The sequence below is a fragment of the Cupressus sempervirens genome, chromosome 2 (assembly GCF_028749045.1).
Source record: "Cupressus sempervirens isolate cs-2001-9-10 chromosome 2, ASM2874904v1, whole genome shotgun sequence".
Classification (NCBI taxonomy): Eukaryota; Viridiplantae; Streptophyta; class Pinopsida; order Cupressales; family Cupressaceae; genus Cupressus; species Cupressus sempervirens.
The window spans coordinates 757658505-757679710 of record NC_143119.1 but is presented as its reverse complement, the minus strand read 5'-3'; the positions used below and the strand labels follow the sequence as shown (position 1 = coordinate 757679710).

The 21206-nt window shown below is 36.3% G+C and overlaps 1 protein-coding gene across 3 annotated transcripts in view; it reads right to left on the bottom strand.

Annotated features, from left to right (window-relative positions):
• Window positions 1-21206, bottom strand: part of LOC149575634 (Gag-Pol polyprotein/retrotransposon) — a 63225-nt gene that overhangs the window by 8259 nt on the left and 33760 nt on the right. The window lies entirely within an intron of this gene.

Below are 21206 nucleotides of genomic sequence, written 5' to 3'. Positions count from 1 at the left end.
GAAAAGAAGTCAAGGGTTTGGGCACTCAACTAATGTGAGGTCATTTATGCGATTGAACTTCAAGTCTAGAAACTCAAGGGGCTTACACAGTACTCTCCTAATGTTCCAAGAAAGTTTTCAACCTACTTAAGTTGACTTACATGAAGGTTCTAATGTCAGACAAATGCTCTACCTTGACATAATGACACAAGTCAAACCTATATTGATGTTCACATGACAAGCACAATTTGATTGCAGGAGTCTATAATACACATTCTATATTGTATAACAACTGCTGATGAAATGAGATGAGAATCAGTTTTCTCATCATCATTCGAAACTATTATTCCTTGAAAATTGAACAAATTTTGTTTGTAAGATGTGTACAACTTTAAATTGATACAGTAAAAGTCGAAAAAATTGATACCCATAATTGCAAATTTTGTATCATTGATATTAAAAATAAAAATTTCACTCATATTCAACCTGAAAATGGTACCAACAGACATTGTTGGATCAAGATTTGGGTTAAAGGAACATGTAAGTTAACCACTAACTGCTTCCAACATAATATATATCTTACTGCTACATGAATGCACATGTAGCATATTCAAACCAAGACACTTATAGGCAATCTAACACATCTAAGTGCAAACCAATTGGATGCTAAGTTGCTGGTCACCCTTATCTCTGAAGATTCACAGAAACTAGATAACAGATTCATAGCTTCAGTGATTAAATAACTGAAAGCTCCTCCAAAAGAGGACTTTGGATACCTCCAATTTCTAGCCAACTTCAAACATAAAGCTTGAGCCTTTAATACACTGTCGGAAGAGTCACACTGAAATCATCCATTCAATTGTAAAGATTCGCTACATCCCTTTCTTGGGAACTTTTTAAATAACAGTAATAACTATTTCATGTGAAGTGTGAAGTTAACACAGTTATGGGATTTATCAATTTATTTGAGTTCTTAAATATGATTATGGTGATTTGAACTTTTTATTCAGACTATTGAGAAAGAATTATGATGGATTTCCTTGTGAATGATTAATGTATATTTTAATTCTGTCAAATGAATTATTATTATAGTGATGATGGTATCTAAACTTTCTTTGTTGGTAAATACAGGAGAAGATCCATCCCACAAGTGGGAGAGGAGTATCATCAACACAAGGGTATGTGAACACATGGTGAAGGTCGAGAGTGCCATCTGAGCTAAAACCATAACTGTTTTAATAGTCATCAAGTCTAGGAGGGGAGTTGCATTAGATGTCTAGATGGTTACTTTTCTCTTCTAGTGTAATTTAGAATTTTGGCCGTATTCATAAATTAATGCATTGGACCCTTCTTGTCAATCTTAAGGAACAACCATGGTGGTCTCTTTGTCATTTTCATTTAGGCTATGCATATACATACACACACACACAAACGTAAATGAAATGTGTATAAATGTAATTAAATGTAAACGTTTATGTCAACAATCATTAAATGTATGAATGCTGACCAAACAATCATACGAGGATCCATCCATAATGTTGTGATATAAGATGACAAGGTGGATGTATCCACAATGATTGAGAAGTTGAGTACACAAGATAATGCATGCATGCATTTAGTTGCATAGACACACGGAATTAATTTTTAAACATAAATATATATATTCTCGTTCCTTGCTTTTTGTGTAGCTAGATGGCTTATTGTTATCGATTCTCATTTACAACATTTGGCTCACGTTTGAGTTATAGAGGGAAGTTTGGTAAGATGGAAGGAGTAACTCCTCTGGCCACGGCAGACAAGGAGTTACTCAGCCATCATCCACCTTTTTCATGCTGGCTCGTCTATTTGGAGAACATTCTTTGGTTGAGTGAGGGTTCTGGAATTTCTTTCTCTTAATATGGTTTCATCTTAATGTTTTTGCATTCTGTGATTGCCATTTTTAGGGGAGCTTGATCTCTTCAATTCAGGAAGGATCAGCATAGCTCATTCTCTCTGTTGCATTTCAATTCAGATTGGATGTCGATGTTTGCTTGCAGGCATGGAACTAGCTCTTCTTATTGTCATTCCTTGATCTTATACATTTATATTGTTGTAACATGTGAAGAATCATTCAATCACAAGCATTTATATGTTCATGAAAAAGGAAAGGATCATTCAATCCTATGCATTTTTATTTGTGTTCATAATAGAATAGTTCAATCCTATGCATTTTTATTTGTTGTTCACAATAGAATCATTTGATCCTATGCATTCATATTTGTTGTTGATGATAAGGAAAGAACCATTCAATTATATGCATTCATGCTTTATTATGTAGGAAGAAGGATCTTATGAATATATGCCTTCATATTATTGTTAGGATAGAGAAAAGATCATTAAATCATAAGTAGAAAGGGGATGATTGGAAGTTATTCTTGATTGGGGTAGACATTGTGTGCATCAAGCCTTCAAAGATAAAATTTTGGGTTGTTATTCTCATCACGTGAAACCAACATCCTTCATGGAATTGCACACTTTCTTTTGCACATCATTGATTATGAACATATAAAACTAAAGCTTGTTGTGTGATACATCTATAATCTTTTTTATCTGCTATTGACTAGAATTTATATCTGCTACAGGACTGGAATCAAATAAGCATCTCTATCATCTCTGCCTTAAGTAATAGGAGAAGATCCTAAATGAACCATAGAATTGTCACATGATAGTCAACCCTCTCTTGAGGCTGTGTGGTACATCAATTTGATTAGTGAATCTGGTCATATTTTTGGAAAAAAGTAATATCTGATCATATGCCATGAGTCTTATTCTACTCCTACCCTTAGACACTTATCTGATTGAGTGAAATCTTGGGTCTACAAATCTCTGAGACAACAAACTACCAACTGATTACTTGTACTCTTGAATCGTATACACTGTTTTGATCAACCTAGAGGATGGGAAAATGTGTATGAGATAAGATTTTGAGAAAAAATGACCACATATGAACTATGAGTTTGTCAGGATGTGGATATTCAACTAAAGGGTCTTTATGACTCTTAAAAAGTCTGGTGGTGACATTTGACTGCAAAGGGAATTGTGCTTGTGCCTTAAAAGCTTGGCCAAGGTGGTACTATGCTTGTCAGGATGTGGATATTCAACCAAGTGGTCTTTACGACTCTTAACGAGTCTGGTGGTGACGTTGACTGCAAAGAGAATTGTGCTTGTTCCTTGAAACCTTGGCCAAGGTGGTACTATGCTACAAGTAGTAACCGTCAATCACTAGATCCAGTAGAACAATGTCTAGCTAGAAGTCACCTTGATAGGAGAATATCTCTATGGTTTGGTTGGCTACACAAGTCTTAGATGGCCAAAACATTGAAGCCGTGTTCACATGCCTTAGGGAAGGGCTGAGCCACTTCCATGCAGAAGTTGTGTGAGTGACTATAGGTCATGAACATAAGATCAAAGGTTGGGTGACAAAACCCCATGATGATACTCTTTCACTCTATGGAGGTTAAAAGTTAAAAGATGTTCAAAAAAGATTGAACAACAAGTTCAAAATTTATAAATTAATCCTTGGTAGTTAATTATGTTGTTACATTTCTTAGTAATATAATGTTGTTTTTTTCATATGAAATTTAATGTTACGTTCGTCATTGAACTTCTTATGCTGTTAAAGTAACAGAATAAATTAGTTAAAATCAGATTCATGTGAAATTAGTTGGTAACTTCTTTTTAGTTAATAAATGGAATTCCTTGTTCATGCTCATAGGAAATGGAAGGAAGTTATTTCAGCTAGGTTGTTAAAGCATATTTCCTTTTGTCATAAGAGAAATTTTATTTTCCTATTTATTTAGTATAGTATAATTGGTATTTTACAAGATTGCCACCTTGATTAAAAAGACCTGAATTATTGTAAAATACTATGGAAATGCAACTATATTGCAGGAAACATGCAGACATGCAAATCTTTTAAAATACTAGTTAAAGCTAATGCTCTTGCTAACCCCCTCTAATGTTCAAGCTAAACCTTATATGTAAAATAACAAAAAAATACTGCAAGCTGTCATGGAACAATTTCTGTTGCACAAACAATGTCTCAAAAGTGCAAGTGACAATTCCCTCACTCACTGCAACCTGTCATTCTGCTTTCTCAAAAGAAAACACCAAAGAGTGTTGCCAGTTTGAAGTTTAACACTGAATAAAGATGCAATATCTCATTTTTCACTCAATCATTCTTTTATGATTTTATCCACCATCAATAAACATAGATTTCTAAGAAGATATATCTCCTTATTTCCAATGTTCTAGTTTAGATTGTGTCTCATTGTATCAACATTTTGAATCACACTCTAAGATCCATCATCACAATGATAGAAAACAAAATCAGAAAGCTCAAGAAGATGAAAAATGGACAGCTGCAGATCTTATAAGGTTAAAATGAGCAAGCCAAAGGTGGAGAGGGAAGGGGGTGCACACAAGCCGAGGAAAGACATAACATAGGCAAGGTCAGACAATAAAGATAAAAGGAGGGAAGTCAAAGGAAGACACCAAAATCAAAAACAAAAAAAAAACTAATATAATAAGCTTAACCAAGAACACAAACAAAAAGAACGAAAATTAAATCAAAAAAGCATTTTAAATTTTTTTATGTATATCTATTAAGAAACAAAGAACTTAAAACCCACTTAATGCATGAAATAAAACAAAAAAGTATCTATATAATAGTGTAACACTGGTGCGAGGGGATGTCGAGACAAGTTTCTGAGACAGGAAAAAGGGCCTCAATTTGGAGATGGTGGGGGAACGATGGGAGTAAGGCGGGGGTGGTGTTGCATGTTATACATATAAAACATAGTGGGGCTAGGGTTCCTTGAAACGAGAAAGCCTTGGCCATTAAGTGCCATGCCTCAATCATCAACATGCACACTCTAGGTTCTAAATCCAACTCTTATACTTGGTGCCTATCCATATCCATATCTAACAACCGAACAGTTGGCTCAAGAATTCATTCTTCGTTTGTCTCTAAATATAGTTATTAGCCTCGATCCATTATTGGCAGACAAAGGACGAACACCCATGGGTTATGGATCACCGTGGTTGGAGATCGACCAATAGCATATGAAATGATGTTTCAGTATAACATACCATATTGAAATACTTGCACATAGCGAAATTGCAACACGAACCAGAACCATTGAACATTCAACATAGTAATATAGTACATACCCAATAGTAACATTCAAAAATCAAAATTCAATTAGAAATCCAATTATCAACAAATACGATTTATATTAACTCTATTAAATATCAATTATATCATAAATATGATTACAATGAGTAGCATCATGCATGATGTGAATCATGATCAATATCAAAATGAGTACAAAATCATGTCAAAATGACAAAATGTAGTGATGGGAAGCCTTTAGTCATCCCCCAAGCCAAAGTCCTCATCACTCGAACTACTGGGTTCCTCACACTTAAGTTTCACCAAAGGAACATCAACCAACCCTACATCTTTTTTTGCTGCAATCTCATGCTCATCAATTTGAGATGGATCCTCTAACTCTACATCCCATCATGTTTTTGGGCTCTCTTTGTACACGTGTCTTGCAATCTATGATATGCAAGACGTTGTGTACAACAAATAGCTTCCTCATTGTTCTAGAGGTAAGTTTGTTCCTCTTAACTAGAGTGGACTGAAGCACCCAAGCACCCTTGACGTCCCCAAGCACCCAAGCTGTGCGACTGCAGTGCAATGACTCTTAGCCAGTGGTGGGGGGTACTTAGGTACTCCAAGTACTCGTCTAAGGAACGTCCTCGCTCTAGGTACTCTTGGGTTTCGGGTCGAGTGTGCATCCCTGGGTTTCACTGATATATAATTAAAACATTATATATATCATAAATTTTTCATATATATATATTATATGTTTATGATAAATTATAGATATTGTTATTCTCAAGATGACGATTCATGTGAATAATTATCCTTTTATCAATATATTGTGCAGCTATGTTTCAAGTTTCAACTACATGTATAGCTGCATATAACTTTTACAGTTCTCTAGAATCTTCATCATTGTTAAAGTGCTCTTGAGTGCATTAGAATTTGCGGAGACAATTTTAAAAATAGATGGTGAGGTTTACAACATATTTGAGAGTTGTATCACAACATTTTAGAAATTTTATGGATCATAAGTTATTTATTACCTAATTTAAATAGATACCACCATGTAAAGAGAGTACTTTGAGGAAAAAAATAGTCATTTTGGGCCACCGCCAAAATACCACCAGATTAACTTGTACAAAGTATCCTAGCAAGGGAATATATTTGACTTTAGCTTTATAGATTACTTGCATAAGATAGCTAGTGCTTATACAAACAAAGTAAGTTGCTAATCATAGTTATATTGATCTCATCTCTTTCAATTCAGCATAATTATAGCTCTCATATATTGTTTTAATTGAAACAAACCATGATAGCATTGTAAATGACATTATCGAATTTTCTTCCTATTTGGAGCACATTGTTGGATTTCATTCTTTATTCTTAGTTTGTTGGTTTGACCAAGTACACAAGAATGTATGGAAGGGAGTAATTGATATGTTTTTGGAGAAGGGCTTGCTTTCTTGCATTAGAATAAAAGATTTTGGTAGAGCTCTATATTTTTTTTGAAATCTTATTTGGCTTAAACCCTACCAAGAAATCGACTAACTTTGCAAGGTTCATTTCTCAAACCATTAGCCCTACATTTTATTTTCATGTTGACCTACTAGTCTCAGTCGCTAGCACTTAATTAAAACTTCATATGTCTAAGCATCATGTGTAATTGGCCCCATATCCTTGTTGCTTTCTTATCATGTCCAACTTAATTTCTTATCCCGAGCTAAAGTTTATGAAATGTATGAAATGAAATCAATGGTCATTCCATGCTTATAAGTCCCTAATCTATTTGAATCACGAGGCCTGTAATCATACGAGTGTTTGGTGGATCCAAGTCTATCTATCGTGCTAAGTGCCATTTGATTGAAGCATGTCCCCACAATATGAGAACTATCAAATCACAAGAGGATGTGTTGCATAATGCCATGTAGAGGTGGGCCTAGCAATTCATTGAGCTAAGAAGAGCCCTGTCATTGTAGCCCAATGTCTAAAAGATGACCCTCATTTTCATCTGCGAGTGCACAATATGCTAACATGTGGTGTCAATTGTTGCGAACAATGGAAAGTATTGTCTCATGTCATGCTTTATCTAGTCCATATTTCTTAAGCATGTAAGGATATCTTCAAACATGACATGTTCAACCCCAACCCTTGATCTTGCCACAATCTAGCCAAATTAATAGTCCACATTCAAAGTTAAGAAAAATAGGCTCTAGGCACCATTGGTCAAACAAATGCATAGTGGTATTGCAAAGACTAGTTTAGGGCAACTTTTTGACCATTTGATTGAATAAATTTTGACTATTTTGAGGATTACTTTCTACTACCATTGGATTTATTTGGAAAATTGTGTTCTCTATAAGAAAAGTGATAAAACTAGGGTTTCCTTTGACATATACTATAAGTTGGTGATTTGAGCTTGTTATTGCTAGAATTTTCTGAAATTTATTCCTCTGGATTTGAGTTGTTGTATACTATTTCGAGTTAAAACCTAAGTGAATGGTTTCGTATAAAACCTTAACTTTGTCCACAAACCCTAAGTTTGAAAAAATGGTCAGAACATGTATAACTAAAAAGGATTTGGGGAGGAATTGTTCTTCCACAATCCTAGGTCTACGCGAAGGCATGTGAATGTCTAGGCTGAAGAGTTTGGATGTGGATGACAAGTTATTTAATTCTTTGAAAGGAATTAGTGATGCAAAATCGCTAGTTCTAGGGTGGTCCCTATTTAAGCATTGGTATAGAAAACCATTGGCACACTTATTTCTTAGGAATGGATGAGTATTAGACATGGACAAAGTGGTGATGCCCAATGTCTTTATCGATGCTAACTTTATTAGAGATGTTGTAAGATGATATGATGCTAAAGTAAGGAGTGTTTTAACAAGCATTGGAGCTCCAATGATTTCTCTCACAAAGGTTTTCTATTTATATGCATTTGAATTGAAAAAGGTTGCAAATAAAGTAATTAATCTCAATACCTTTAGAAATACACACATAAACACCAAGTACATAAGGGTGTGCATAAGTGATGCAGAGATAAATTCAACAGAAACAATATAAAAAAGGAACCAGTACCAGCAAGAAATATATATTAAAATTTCGTCTTAATTAATTCTTCAAATGAACAGTAAATACATTTGCTCTCCTACAGATTTCTTCTCCCGTAATTTCATATTCCAAAGACTTGCCCTAAATCTAAACCTAAACCTAAAACTCTATTTATACTTGCTAAGAAGGTCTACAGAAAATTCTAGATTATTACAAAATAGGAAAAACAGTCTATAGAATACTCTAGATTGATATAGAATGGGGAAGAATGACCCCACAATGATCTGTACGAATCCCAAGAAAAAAACTCTTATCGTAATAACAAAATCAGAATAAATTCTTCATTTAGAAATCACCTCCAAAATACTTTATGTGGGTGCTCCTGCACCATACTCCCTAGGAAATTTTATCTCAAGCCCACTTGAGATGAGTGCTTGTAGAGTGGTATCTTGCTTCTTGATATCTTGTTCAATCATCCACATAGCATCTACATCCGAATAACCTTTGAGTTTTACCAAATACTGCTTGGACTCCTTTCCTCTTCTCTGCTTTATGACTTTGGTGTCAAGTATCCTTTCTAGCTGTGGTGTCTGCTTAAATGGTAGACGTTGAATGTCTTCTGTATCAACAATCTGTCCTATATCAATTTCTTCAGTCGATGCTTTGAATGATGTAAGGTCTGTTACATTGAAGATGGGAGAAATGCCAATCTCAGGTGGCAATCGAATCTCATAAGCATTGGTTCCAAACTTCTTCAATATTTGACAAGGACCTAGTTTTCTCAACATAAGCTTGGTAGATTTGCCTTTTGGTAGCCTCTCTTTCTTGAGATTTGCTCATACTAAATCTCCCACTTCAAATTCTAAGTGTGTCCATTTCTGATCTGCATGCTTCTTAGACTTGTTAGAGGTTTGTTAGAGTTGTGCTTTGACTTCATCATGGATTTCTTTTATGGCTGTAGCAAATTCGTCTCCTTGGGCACTAACTTGTTGCTGTGAACTCATATCTCTTAACTCAAAAATCCCTCTAGGATGAATTCCATATACCACTTGAAATGGTGACTTTCCTGTACTTCTATTGGTGGAGTCCTTACATGCAAATTTAGCTTGGGGAAGGATTACATCCCATTTTGCTGCATGTTGTCTTGTGAGTGTTCTTAACAAATTGCCCAAAGTTTTATTAACTACCTCTGTTTGGCCATCAGTTTGAGGGTGGTAGGCTGATGAGAATGATAAATTGGTTCCAAGTTTCCTCCATAAAGTTCTCCAAAAGTGTCCTACAAACTTCACATCCCTGTCTGAAACTATGTTGAGAGGTAGCCCACGAATCCTTATGACTTCTTTGAAAAAGAGATCTGCTATATGAGAAGCATCATTGGTCGACTTACATGGTAAGAAGTGAGCCATTTTGCTAAACCTATCTACTACAACAAATACACTATCATGCCCCTTTTGTGTTCGTGGCAGCCCCATTACAAAATCCATTGTTATGCTTTCCCAGGGTCTAGATGGTAGTGGCAAAGGTCGATAAAGCCTTGCATTTGTAATCCTTCCTTTGGCCCTTTGACAAATCATACATGTTTCCACAAAGTTTCTAGCATCAGTCTAAAGTTTAGACCAATAGTAGTACCTTCTAACCAATTCTAAGGTTTTATCCAAACCAAAATGTCCACCCATTGTTCCACTATGCTTCTCTTTGATAATGTTTGTTCTCATAGAGCACTTGGGTACACATAGTTGTTCTCCTTTGAAAAGAATTTTGTCTTGTATCAAAAAATCAGGAAAATCAGCATGGTATCTTTCACCAAACTCCATACATACTTTGTAGATGTCACCAAAATCTGGATTTGCTACATACATGTCCTTAAGTGCTTCAATTCCCACACTTTCTAGCTGTATTTGGGAGACAATCAGATTCCTTCTACTAAGAGCATCAGCAACCTTGTTTGATATGCCCTTCTTATGCTTGATGGTGAAGGTATAGGCCTGTAAATACTCCACCCATTTCATGTGCCTATGACTTAATTTGTCTTGGCTATTCAGAAAACTGAGTGCTTGGTTATCGATATATACAACAAACTCCTTTGGCAACAAGTAGTGTCTCCACCTTTTGAGAGCTTGAATCAATGCATACATTTCTAAGTCATATGAAGAGTATTTCCGTTTGGCTTCATTGAGTTTTTCACTTGAGAAAGCCACTAGTTTTCCTTCTTGACTAAGAACTGCCTCTATGGCAACCTTGCTAGCATCACATTCTACTTGAAAAACTTTGTTAAAATCAGGTAAAGAAAGAATTGGCTGCTCACTAACCTTTTTCTTAAGCAATTCAAAAGCTTCATTTGCTGATTGACTCCATGCAAACTTACACTTCCTTCCTCCTTTAATAATTTCTAACATAGAAGCACATATATGACTGAAATTTCTTATGAATTTCCTATAAAATGTAGCAAGACCATGAAAGCTTCTAAATCTCCAACTGTTCTCGGGGGTGGCCAAGATAGTATAGCATTTACTTTATCTTTATCCATCTTCAAGCTACCTTGGGAGATCACAAAACCAAGATATGTCAGTTCCTCTTGCATGAACAAACACTTTTCCAAATTTATTACCAATTTCTCCTCATGAAGTCTTCTCAAAACCATGTCAAGGTGCTCTAGGTGTTCTTCCTTTGTCTTGCTGAAAATTAATATATCATCTAAATATACTATGATGAACTTGCCATTGAAGTCTTTGAGTATTTCATTCATAAGTCTCATGAAGGTAATAGGAGCATTAGAGAGTCCAAATGGCATTACCTTCCATTCATATAATCCATCGTTGGTTTTCAATGCTGTCTTCCACTCATCTCCAGCTCTTATCCTTATTTGATGGTACCCACTTTTTAAGTCAATCTTGGAGAAATGCTTTGGACCTCCCAAACAATCAAGCAAATCTTCAATTCTTGGCATTGGAAACCTATATCTGATTGTAATCTTATCAATGGCTCTAGAATCAACGCACAACCTCCAGGTTCCTTCTTTCTTGGGTGCCAAAATAGTAGGTACAGCACATGGGCTTAAGCTTTTCGTAATCAAGCCAGAATCGAGTAACTCCTTTACTTGTCTAGCAATCTCTTCATTTTGTTGTGGTGTCATCTTGTATGCAGCCTTATTGGGTAAAGTAGCTCCAGGAATGAAATCAATACAATGACTAATGTCTCGTATAGGTGGTAAAGACTTTGGCATATCTTCTAAAATCAAATCTTCATATTTATCCAAAAGTTCTTTCACTTCATTAGGAATTGCCTTCTTTGTTTCAGCCTCCTTTCTGTCATTTCCAACAGGTTCTTGTGGTTGTGGGTTAGGCATCAAAAGAAAACAAGGCTTAGGTTCATCCTTCATGTCTCGTAAGAATTCCTTTTTATCAACCATCATAATTTTGGCTTCCCTCTCTTTATTTTCTTCCACTTCCTCATGATCAGCAAATGGAATCAATCTAATCACTTTTCCATCCTTTTTGATGGTGTATATATTGAGTTTTCCATCATGTTGTGCCTGCAAATCATACTGCTAGGGCCTACCAAATTATAGGTGGCATGCATCCATGTCAACTATATCACACAAAATTCTGTCCTTATGCTTTCCAATATGAAAATCAACCCATTCTTGCTCATTTACAAGAGTTTTTTGACCCTTTTTTAGTCATGAAACCTTATAAGGAAAAGGATGAGGTATCCTCCTAAGTTTTAACTTCTGAACCATCTCAAGAGAAACTAAATGTTCAGTAGATCCTGTGTCAATAATGACTTTACATACCTTACCTCCGGATTTGCAAGCAGTCCTAAAGATAGTTTTCCTTTGTGGTGGTTCGATGGTAGTAGGCACTTTCAAAAGTGTTCTTTTCATCCTTAAACTTTCTCCTCTTTCAGGTACACTATTTGAGTCAGCTGTCTCCTTCTCTTGGTATTCATCATCTTGTACCAAATGTGTTCTTCTTTCACCTTGTGAACTTGAACTTTCTCTATCCGGACACCTAGATGCATAATGTCCCTCCTTATTGCCATTGAAACAAATAATCGGACTTGCCCTTCTACCACCAAATCCACCTCTTGAACTGCCTCTTCTACCTCTGAAATTTCGTTCGCTTTGAGTTGTTTCTTGCTTTATCTCCTTATGATCTTCATGGTTTTGTCCTCTTCCTTGGAAATTTCCTCTTCCCCTTTGATTTCTTCCTCTTCCTCTGCTATTTTGTTCTTGCCTTCTTTTCAATTTGGCTTTCACCTTCAATGCTAGTTGATAACATTTTTGTACTCTATCAGAACACAATAAATTAAGTTCTTCTTGAATGTTCAACCTCAATCCATTGAGATATCTAGCAACTTTTACGCTTTCATATTCACTCTGCTTTTCCCTCAAGCTTAGTTTTTGGAATTCTTCAATATAGGCAGTGACATCTAGCTCCTTTTTTCTTAAACTTTGTCTCCTTCGATGAAGTTGGATTCAGTATGTTTCTCTCACCTTGGCACACATCCTTTCCCATGAAGTTATCATGTTCTTACCTTCGTTGACCTTTTCTCCTTGAATGAAATTCCACCAAGTGAGGGTTGGTCCCTTCAACTTTGACTTGGCAATTTTTATCTTATCCTTCTTTGCTATATTTTCACATTCAAAATGGTTGTTCAATGCTTCTATCCAATCCACAACAGCATCAACATCCATCTTTCCTGAGAGGATGGGTAGGTCACCTTTGGCATCCTTCTTACCAACTCTTTCAAGGGCCTCTATGAAGTATCTCTGGTCTACAGGTAAGTTAACCACCTCTTGCTCAGGGGTATCCTCTTCTTCCCCTTCTTCCTCTTGCTCTGAGGAAATCTTTTCTGTCTTTTCCATCCAGCCCTTCATCTTCTCAAATTCATCTAATAACCACTTATTGATTTTCTCATGTTCTTGCATCTTCTTTGCCAATTCAGCATTGGTGACCATGTTTGATGTTTCAGCTTTTGACTCCGATCCAGACATAAAATCTAATTGCCTCAGGAGCTTTTCCCAAGCTCTGATACTAAAAATGATGCAGAGATAAATTCAACGGAAACAATATTAAAAAGGAACCAGCAACAGGAAGAAATATATATTAAAATTTCTTCTTAATTAATTCTTCAAATGAACAGTAAATACATTTGCTCTCCTACAAATTTCTTCTCCCATAATTTCATATTCCAAAGACTTGCCCTAAACCTAAATCTAAACCTAAAACTCTATTTATACTTGCTAAGAAGGTCTACGGAAAATTCTAGATTATTACAAAATAGGAAAAACAGTCTATAGAATACTCTAGATTGATATAGAATGGGGAAGAATGACCCCACAATGATTCGTATGAATCCCAAGAAAAAAAAATCTTATCGTAATGACAAAATTAGAATAAATTCTTCATTTAGAAATCACCTCCAAAATATTTTATGTGGGTGCTCCTGCACCATACTCCCTAGGAAATTTTATCTCAAGCCCACTTGAGATGAGCGCTTGTAGAGTGGTACCTTGCTTCTTGATATCTTGTTCAATCATCCACATAGCATCTGCATCCGAATAGCATAGCATCTTCATTTAGAAATCACCTCCAAAATATTTTATGTGGGTGCTCCTGCACCAATAAGTTAGTGCACATTCCAAAGCAAAGAATGAAAGAATCACACCCCAAGTTTATCATGATTTCATATTTGGTGAAGGAGCATTTTGGTCTTGAGACATTTGAGGATTATTTATCAAGACATGTCATTCTTTGTGTCAAATTATTGGCGAGGGGGTTCAATTGAAGATTCCAGTTCATCTAATGTACATGGCATCAGGTACACAAGATGACACGGTTGATGTTGAATTCAATTTTGCAGCATACTTGGTGCTCAAAATGGACAAAATATAAAGTGGCCATTGAGGCCAGTGATACAAAGCTTAATTTCAAGCGGTATTCAGTAATGTGCCACATGTTCTTGTATGTTGAGAAGGGTCTATGGAATAAGACTTTGCAAATCACGTATGCTTATTTAAAAGGATTTCCCTTCCTATGTAGTGTTAGTCCTATGTATGGGAGAGGGATTGAGATAATTCAAGCTTTATCATTTTTGAAAGTTCCTTGTGCAAAGTTTCTAGGATATTTTGGAGAACATTTACCAAGGTTCCCAAGGGAGATGATGGATTTCCCAATGCTTTTTGAGAGGACTCCATAATTGGGAATTAAACATAATCAAGGTGATTGGAAACTCCATACCTAAGCCACCTTGTTGAGAATATATGGGTACCCTATAAAGCTACATATATTGTTGGTGTGTATGGCTAAGAGAATCACATACTTGGAGATAATATAATAGTTGAGGCTGCATCATCATTCCTAGTGTTGTTAGGTTCCTCAATTTGATTTGATTTTGGGCGATTATTTTTGTACATGGTTTTGTAAGATGGCTATATGCATGACATATTTGGCATTTGAAAGAAATGTTTTCATAGTTAGGTGATGGGTCCCATTCTATTCCATCTAATGTATGCTTTTGTTATGTTCTTTGTTAGACTCATGGGATCACCTTGTTATGGCCATTGGAAGCACAACAGCCACTTCAAAGTATGTGATTGATTCATTGTTATTTGAAGAGATACAAAGAAAATATTTTAAGATGGCTAAGGAGACCCTAGTTGCTCGTGGTAGAAAAATGGAGAAAGGAAAGAAGGGAAAGAAAGGTAAATCCAAGTCTCGTGGGAGATCTAAATCTCTTGGTAAAAAGTCCAAGGCAAAATGTTGGAACTGTGGCAAAACTAGTCATCTCTGAAAAGAGTGCAAGGAGACAAAAAAAAGGTAACATATATTTCTCTGACTGACTTTGCAAAATCCTTTCAAGATGATGTAGATACTTTTGTTGCAGCCTTGCCAACACATGCATTAGAAGATTGTGGTTGATAGATTCAAGTGCTTCTTTTCACATGACATCTCATAGAGATTAGTTTTCAAAGTATGATGAGTTTGATGGTGGAAAGGTGTATCTAGGTGATAATTCTCACTTGAATATTGTTGGGTGTGGTAGATTCAAGATTAGATTCCCTGATGGTAGAGTGAAGGGGATTGATGGTGTTCCACATATCCCTAGTTTGGCATGGAACCTACTTTCAGCCAGCAAGCTTGGTGATGTGGGTGTGTAGGATGTTTTCTTGAGTGGTGGATGTAAGATGAAAAAAGGCTCTGTAGTGCTTGCTAAGAGTGTTAGGGTTGGCACCTTGTATAGGCTGGACGCATGCACAATTTAGTGTAATAGTACTTATGTGAAGTCCAAGAAAAGGGCTTTGGATTCTTCATCCTTGCTAGTAGATCAAGAAAAAAGAAGACCATTGTTTCTACATATGATGATTGTTCTTTTTGGGTCCTAAGGGTGCAAATGCTTTGGAAATGAAGCTCCCAGATGAGAAGACAATGTTATAGCACCAAAGATTTGGTCACATTGGTGAGAGAGGTCTTAAATTCTTGAAAAATAAGAGCCTTGTTGAAGGCATTGATGATTGTAATCTGAAGTTTGACCTTTGTGAACATTGTATTTATGGCAAAAAACACCATGTTTCCTTTTATTCCAATTCTCACAAGTCTTCTAGTGTTTTGGATTATATTCATTCAGAGGTGTTTGGTCCAGTTCATGTTCCTTTGATATCTAGATTCATGTACTCTATCTCATTTATAGATGATTATAGTAGGACGACATTTGTGTATTTCCTTGTAAGTAAATTTGAAGTTTTTAGTTGGTTTAAGGAATTTAAGTCCTTGGTTGAAAATCAAAGCTAGTAGAAAAATTAAGTGTCTGAGGACTAATAATGACAATGAGTTTTGTTCAACAGAATTTGATAGATTCTATAAGGATCATGGATTTGAGAGACATAAGAGAACTCCATATATCCCAAAAAAAAATGGAGTTGCAAAGAGGATGAACATAATGTTAATGGAGAGAGCTAGGACTATGTTGAGTGGTATTGAGCTTGAAGAAAAGTTTTGGGTTGAAGCTGCAGCCACTATATGTTATTTAATTTAATAGATCTACTTACAACACTTTTGACAAGGCACCGATAGAGGCTTGGTCTAGCAAGAAGCCCTCATTGAGACACCTCAGAGTCTTTGGTTGTGAGGCATATGCTCATGTGCCAAGTGAGAAAAGATCAAAATTGGAGAACAAGGCAGTTGAGTATATATTCATTGGCTATAGTGTCAGTGTAAAAGGTTACAAGCTTTGGGATCCAGTTGCAGAGAAGGTGCTTTACAGTAGAAGTGTGAGATTTCATGAGTTGAAACCTTCTACAGTTGATTTGCAGCTAGAGAAGGAAGAGAAACAAGAGAAGGAAGTGGTTCATATTCCTTGTACCTCTAAGGAAGAAGACCTAAAAGCTCCTGATAGATCTGATAATGAGGAGAGCTCAAGCAACTCTAAAAGTTCTGAAAAAGAGCAAGAACCTCAACCTCAAACTTTGAGGAGGTCTACTCGTGATAGGAAACAACTTGATAGATATGGTTATTCACCCAAAAGGTTTGGATCATAGTTTAAAAATTCGGTATCGGCAATATCTCGGCTGACCCAAAAATTGTGAAAATATCGGAATCGGCAAAAACTCGGCAAAGTATTCGGCAATAAATCGGCACTTTTATCGAACATTTGAAAATATAAAATTTCTTAAAATATTCTTAAAAATGCATACATACACACTACATTTGTAGAACTGTGAACATATAATGATTTGAGATATCTACCATATATGAAGCAAAGTTCTGAGTTAAACAATAATTCATAATTTCATAGAAATTAAAACTTAGTAGATTAACATAGTAATAGAATCATAAACCGAAAAAAAAGTATAATAGTATAACATCAAAATATAAATAAGTTCAATACATATAGCAATCAAACTCCATGAAAGTTTGAAATAACAACTTCTGAATACATATTAAGTTCAAGTTTTAGTATCAATGAAAACTAAAAGTAGCAATCATAAATTGCATCTACGAGTAAAACTCAAAAAAGATCGCTGTTGCTGGGTGAGTGGTGTTGGAAGTAGTTGCCGCAACAACATCCTCAACAGGTGCCCTAGTAGGTGCCTCACTCCATAGAAGCCTCTGATGGATGACCAAGCTCAGGTTCCACCTCACGTGCTGCCACATCTGCATCTTAGTCATCTGCCTCCATCTCAAACTCAGCTAACTGCTCATCTGTCAGTAAAGGTTCACCCACATCCTCATCTGCACCCTCACCATCAGGAGGAGCAATCCAATCTGCTGAATATGGATCAATGTCATCCAAGTCTAGTGCTGCATATGAAGCTTGCCCTTTCACCTTCTTCTCGTGCAAGAGAAGGTTGTACTTCACATAGACCAAGTCATTTAGGTGTTTTTGAGTCAACCTATTACGTTTCTTTGTGTGCATGTTTTGAAAAGTACTCCAATTTCTCTCATAGCCAGAAGCACTACAAGGCTGCAATAAAATTCGGATGGCAACCTGTCGAAGATTAGGCGTTGTGGCACCATAATCTTCCCACCACAGATCTGCAAGGTTTAAAAAAATCATTTATGATGTGGCAAAACTTCCAATAAACTTCACGAGTGAAATAAATGGTATGATAAAAGTAAACACAAGTTCTTTTTTACCTGGCTACAAAGTGTATCTCCTATGCTTGCAATCAGGAGAAGAAAATAATGGCTCCTCTTCCCTCTTGTAGCTCTGCAACTCATCAAGTATGATGTCTCGGAGGTCTGTATCAGCAACCAATCTTCGAATACATGTGTCCAAGCCAATTTGAACCTCTGCATCTGCTTTAAAAGTGTTGGAGAAATAGTACTTGGGGTTCAAGTAGTAGGCAGCTGCATGAATGTGTTGGTGGAGTTGTTGGTTCCACCTATGATCAATGATGTTCCATATGAGTCTATACTTGGTCTCATTTGACCTATACAAGTGCTGAATGGCCTCTTTTGCGCTATCCATAGCCTCATATAGAAACCCCATGGGGTTTTTATCCCCATCCACAATTCGTAGAACCTTCACCAACGACTCTGATACCTGGACATAATAAAACATACAAAATCAGCCAACGAAAATATTTCAAAATTAAATTCTAAATCATCAATTAAAATTTGAAAACTTACTTTGAGGGTCTCCTTCATTAGCTTTTCAAAGCTACTACCAAACACAATCCTCACAATCTTCTCTGCTTCAGGCTTCTTGGCATAAGGACTCTCTAACCATTTCTTATCAAGAAACATGCGCCTACGGTCTAACAATGTCTCTGATATGCTTTGCAAATTTAGAAAATCAGTAGCAAAGCGTGTGACCCCTGCTCGTACAAGATCCTTACCTCTAGTGTGCCTTCTCATAAGACTCAAGACCCATGTATGATTGTAGATGTACTTCGCAATATTCCTTCCATCTTCAACCACCTTCTCCACCCAGCTCAATTTCCCTAGATCCTCAAGAAGCAAGTCGAGACAATGGGCAGCACAAGGGCTCCAAAACAATGTGGGATGTCTCTCCATCAGAAGTCTACCGGCTGCCACATACGCAGCTGCATTATCAGTCACAATCTGGATGACATTAGCCACTCCCACTTCTATTACCACCTCATCCAACATGTTACACAAATTTTCTGCATTTTTCACTTGATCAGAGGCATCAACTGATTTTAGAAATACTAACTGCCCCCCTGAAGCAACTAGAAAGTTGATGAGTGTCCACCCATAAGAGATAATAGTGCAACCTTTCTATTCCCAAACCCTTCTTTGCTCTTCCACAAGCTGATGAATGTTTCTTACTTCGTCATCTAACAACGGCCCACTCACCTCATAGGGAGTTGGGGACTTGAACCCCTTACCAGACAAAGAAATAGAAGTTACCACTTGATCCCAATATGGACTGCATAAAGCATTGAAGTAAAGATCATTCCGGACCCAAAATCTCATAATTGCCACTTTTGTCTTTTCGTGCATCTCTTTGTTCCATGCAGTACCTAGTAAGCCAGGTTGAGCACCAGGAGTGTTACGTGGAACCCAAAAATCTGCTAAAGACCCACTCACACTTCCCGATCCTCGTATTCGAGGCCCAATAGAAGAAGAACTTTTTCCACTTGTTTGTGATCCTGTAGAACTAAAAGTCCCCATTGGGGCTGCCATGGCCTCGAATATCCTCTTTTTTGCTGCCTTACTTTGTGCATATTGTTGAAGGCTTACCATAGCCTCTCTTGTAGCCTCTTCTGGACACTCTAGACACGGTGTAATATCATTGCATGGAATCTTTGCAAGGTGATATTTCAATCGGCTTATTCCTGAAGTCATGCATTTAGAGCAATGGATACACTGGATATCTCCTTTGTTTGCTCCTAGGATACCATGTTTCCATAAAGGGTCCTTTGCTCTGCCACCACCAGTCATCTTGTTTCAGTGACACACACAAGTCCACTGTACAAGAATGAAAAATCAGATATTAGATAAGTTTGAGATAACTAATATTATAAAAAATCCTTGGTTCTAAAATGTAATAGAATTTAATAATATATTATTATATTGTTCTATGGCAACATGGTTTGGTTTCTATTGTTTAAAACTTTAACGTGCTGATTCTGGAGATTATCACTTATTTGGAATGTGAATAAATCTTGAAACTTGAAAGTAGTCACTTGGACATTCAGATTTGTAGCATTACAGGAGAACTGGAAGCTAAATCTGATAATCAATCAATTCATGATATTACAAATCAGATAATCAATTTCCCCTGCTGTCATAATAAAGCAGATGCAGATGATATTAGGATCAATCTGATTTGTAATATCATTTGCAACATATCAAGTAATCAAAATATCCAGAATAAATTTGATAATCAATCAATTCATGATATTACAAAGGGCAAGTTCAAATTGTTCAATTCATAATGAGTTACATCAAACTAGATAGATTACATTCCAAAGTAATAATCATCATGCAGAGTTACATTACCTTCTACAAGATAACAAGTTCTAACACATCTAAATCAATTTATTACAAATTAAAACTTTAAAAATTATATTCTGTTACTGAATGCTAATTACTATTAAAGATCCTTATTAGGCATAACTGCAGTTAAGCTAAGATAGTAAATATAATGGAAAATTCAAATGCGTGAGGAGAAACTCTCATTGTCAGACTATAAAATTATAAGAATAGAGTTGCAAACAAATTTAATTTATTTAAGGATCTGTCATTTGGTTGGCCAATGAATCCCTTAATGCAATCGTTTAATGTATTAACTTACAACTACAAACTGAAAATGGCGGTTTTGCAGAGAGCCCTCAGCGGCCAAATGAAAATCGCAGGCAAAAGCGAATGGAAAAATCGCATGAAGAAGAACTTTGCTGCCGAATGGAAATCAAGAGTGGTAACTTTTACCCTATTTTGCGAATGGAAATCCAACTTAAACAAAGTAAAAACCCTAAAAATTTTCGACGACTTTCCATCCTCCACTGGCAACGACTTTTTCAACGTTTTTTGGGCTGCGTTATTTACGTTTTCGCGCGGGATATTTAGCTGAAATCGCCGTGATTTTTTCCATTAAATCGATGCCGATATATGGGCTGATATATTCGGCGTCACCTGTAACCCGCGAAATACCGTGATATCGGCGGTATTTCGCCGTTTTTTTAAACCATGGTTTGGATATTCTTTGTTGGATTCCAATTGTATATTGCTTTGATTGCTAACACTGATGAGCCTAGAATTATTATAGAGGCTACGGGTATGAATAATGTAGATTCTTGAATGAAAGCCATGAACGAACAGATGGTAGAATTGAAGAACGCTATATGAGATCTGGTACCTTTTCTTGAAGGACGGAAACTTGTTGGATGTAAATGGGTGTTCACCAAGAAATTGGGTCCAGATGGTTGTGTCGAGAAGTATAAAGCATTGTTAGTCACAAAGGGTTATTCATTGGTGGAGGGAATTTATTATGGTGAAATATTCTCTCCTGTAGCGAAGTTGACATCCATCCGATTCTTGTTATCACATGCAGCAGC